This window comes from Peromyscus leucopus, chromosome 7, assembly GCF_004664715.2.
Source record: "Peromyscus leucopus breed LL Stock chromosome 7, UCI_PerLeu_2.1, whole genome shotgun sequence".
Classification (NCBI taxonomy): domain Eukaryota; kingdom Metazoa; phylum Chordata; class Mammalia; order Rodentia; family Cricetidae; genus Peromyscus; species Peromyscus leucopus.
This window is the reverse complement of record NC_051069.1, coordinates 56,569,017-56,572,829: the sequence shown is the minus strand read 5'-3', so window position 1 is coordinate 56,572,829 and position 3,813 is coordinate 56,569,017. Positions and strand designations below refer to the sequence as shown.

The 3,813-nt window shown below is 45.6% G+C and overlaps 1 pseudogene; it reads right to left on the bottom strand.

Annotated features, from left to right (window-relative positions):
- Positions 1-3,696: 3,696 nt before the first annotated feature.
- LOC114695695 overlaps positions 3,697-3,813 on the bottom strand; it is a 680-nt pseudogene continuing 563 nt past the window's right edge.

The window sequence follows — 3,813 nt, the reverse complement described above, 5'->3', positions numbered from 1 at the left end:
TGATTTTCATTGAATGATATTGTTAAATGAAATAGCAAGCAAAATTCCCAAGGAACAACATGGGTTTTTAATTTTAAACTTAATTTTATTTTATATGTATGAATGGTCTGCCCACATCTGTGGAAGTGTACCACATACATGCCTGCTGCCCAAGGAGGCCAGGGAAGACTCTGGATCCCTTGAAACTGGAGTTACAGAAGTTTGTGAGCTGCCATGTAGGTGGTTGGAATTGAACTTTCATCCTCTGAAGGAAGAGCAAACGCTCTTACCCACTGAACCATCTCTCCAGCCCAGAAACAGTACTGTTTTTTATTTCTACCTTAAAGCTTGATATTGCACCCAAGATACAGAGCTCTGTAAAGAATGAATGTAATAATGCAAACATTTATATGGAATTGAAAATTCCAAAGGATTTAATCAATATAACTCAAATATATTTGGAAATGCGCTTGGCTGGCTTCTGCCTACCTGGATATTTATAATTTGCACACATGTGCATTTGCTAAGCCTTTCTAACATTATAATATAGTTTGTGCAAAATCCCTTTCTCACTATCAGGTAGACAGGCTATTGACAGGTACATACTCAGCAACTTCCATTAATGCTAACCGATTTCAGACTCCAGTTCTCAACTTACTCTTCTAACGTTAGGAGGTGACTCATTCTCTGGGTTGGATGAATTTTGTGTGTGGAATTTCTCTTGGTCTGGGCTTTTGAGAGCAGAGAAGAGGGCACGGTGCTGAGCATAAAATTACAGAACATAGGAACTTCTGGAGTTGGTTTCTCCCCTCCATGGTGTGGTAGGACACCTGGCAGAAGCATCCTGAAGACACATTTGCTTTGGCTCCTAGTTTAAAGAGGTATACCCATCACAGTAAGGGAGGCATGTTATCCCTGTTCTGAGAATCAAGGAAGCAGAGAGTTGGGTCTCTGAGTGACCCTCAGGGTCAACTCCCATAGCAACACCTCTTCCAGGTTACCACCCCCCCTCCCCACTCTCCTCAGACTCCAAAGACAGCACTGCCTGCCAGGAACCAAATGTTAAAACATGTGGGCTAGCGGTGGGGGGGTGGGGGTGGGGGACTTGACATTCAAACCTTCCAGTAGCTCTCCGGAAAACAGAGGAGCTCTTCAGACTGTGGAAGTAGATGGTGGTGTGGAAACCCAAGGGTCTCAGAGTTCCTTGTATAGTTCAGTCTGTCTGTCCGGGACTCCATTCTGCTGAGTTGCTAACTGGACTAGAAACTACATTGTTCAGAGGTCAGAAACCACTTTGTCACTTTTGAAGAAGCTTAGAATGACATTTAGAGCAGAAGTTAGAATTAAGCAAACTGGTTCTCAACTTTGGCTTTGGTATTTTACTGTCTTCATTTGCAAGCAAGCTTTTAACCCTTAGAAGCTCTGTTCCATCACACAACATCTTAAGGTCATGTTGAGACCCGAAAAATAGAAAAACTACATAAACCATTAGCACAGTCGTACAGGGTAGACACATAATGTATTGGGCTATAATGATCGCTATTATTTTTGCCTGGTGAGCTGGGCTTGGCACACAATAGGCCAATAAATAAATACAGTCTACTGCCTTCATAGTGTAAACCGTCGTCATCCACATTTCCTCTCTGACTTTAGCCTTCACCAAGGGAAGGGACAGGAACTAAGATGACTCTTCAAAGAAGCCACATGTGGAGGCCTATTTAATTCGAGGACTAAAGCACTAATTATGCAGCTACTCAGAGAAAGAGGCGGGCTGGCTGCTTGCTTGTTGAGGGATAGAAAGAATTCTCAACACCTGACTCCAGCTTCCCCTGAAGTGGGCAGTCTTGGGGCTTTCCCGCCCTGCCTGGGCAGAGTTTGCACACGCCATTGAATCAAATGCTGACCAGAGCTTTGTGGTCTCCGCTGCCACCACCCACATCATCTCCATGAAGGAGCACTGTGTCCTACTCCCAACCTCCTAAAAGAGGCGAGCTGAGAGAAAGACTTCATTTTTTAGGGCTGCTCTGTAGACTCAGGCTTCTCTCTGTGTCTTTGTCTGAGACTCCCACCTTGCCTGCAACAATCAAGCTTGTTGATGAGGAAGAACAGGGAGTTCTGAAAGGCACCTCAGTGGACTGCAGGTTTCAGAAGGATGCGTATGGAGGACACACACTGTCAGACCCCAGAAGAGTGACGCTGTCTGGGTTAGAGGACAGAGCATGATGAGAACAGCCATCCGTGGGATTACAGAATTTCCTCCAAAGCCTAACCCCACGTCACTTACCAGTCTTTCACTTGATTTGACATTAAGGTAATTACTTAGACCTAGTTCTGGGCTTCAAGGCCCTTCCCTGCAGTTTGAAAGCAAACTATTTTACGGAGATATTTCTGTTTCCCTACTACATACCCATTGCACAGACATTAATCACTGACGTCCAGGACAGGGTGAGAGCCAGTGGCTTTCGCCAGGGGGTGACTTCAGAAGTCAGAGGCAGAGCATAATCCAGCATCCACGTCTCTGCACGTTCTAAACGCTAATCATGACCACACATTAGCATAGACAGCCCAGAAAAGCCCAATCCCCACACTGTGCAAGGTGCCCTCAGAGGTCAGAAGAGGACGTCAGGCTCCCTGAAGCTGGAGGGGTAGGTGATTGTGAGTCATCAGTGGGGCCTGGTAACAGAACTGGGGTCCTCTACAACAACAGAATCTTCACCTCCGGGCCACCTTGCAAACCCCAGTAGTTCTTATTGGTGTCCTTTCAAAGTGAATATTGACAAGTGAAAGACAGTGCACTAAGACCAGAGACTGGTTAATGATTAGGCCTTGCTTATGAATACTTCATACTAAATATAACAGCACTGGAAATATGGCATGCTTTCAGTCCCCCCCCCACAGTTCATATAACTGTAGGGCAGTGTCCTTATCTGTCCTCATATTGTAGTCTTTTGCCACTTCTTTTAATTCTTTTAAAAGAAATACCTGCTGAGCTATCTCTGGATCCAATATCATCATCATCATCATCATTTCCTCCTTTCTTTTCCTCCTCCTCTTTTTTGGGGGAGGATGGGGTGAGGGGGAAGATCATCAAATGATTTTATTGTAAAACATGTGCTATTCATTAGCAGTTGATTTTGTAAAAACACAAATATGAGAACTGATCACCACATCCAGAGTGACTTGCCCCCTGTGGCTTGGGGGACCAGGGCAGAGATGACCAGGCTTTCTTTGTACCCCAAGGTACCTCAATCCAGGGCTCCAAGTTAGCTCTGACAAGGGAAAGGAAACCGCTAAAATCCCCAAGAACAAGAAGGCCCCAACCACCGTAGGGTACTGGTATTAGCTGCTGCACATTCCGGCCTGTAAGTGTAGCAACAATACCAAAACCCATGGTCAAACAGCTGCTCCCATTGGCCTTTGCTGCCCTGACCCGCTAGCCTCCAGCCTGGCTTCTGCTTACCGCAGAGCACAAGCCTAACATCCACAGGCAGTGTCCGTGTTCAAGTATAAAGGTTTGTTCAGGACAGCCCAGATCATGGAGTCATTAAACCTCTGTAGCATCTATTGGGGTCACACCCTTGGACAGGCTGATCAAAGGCAGCACAATGCATGAGTGAGTACAAACAATTGTCCCACCACCAAACTTGCTCTCCATCCCCATATGGACACCACCCCAGTCAAGGCCAAAATCTTGACATCAGTAAGCGACTAATAGTCTTATGAACCAGGAATCCATTTCTTTATTAGATGGAGCTCTCCAAAGGTATCAATCAGGCTTGTCCTTAGCAAGTGTCTTGAGATGGCGCTGGAGGATCCTGGCTTTTGAGTTCTGGA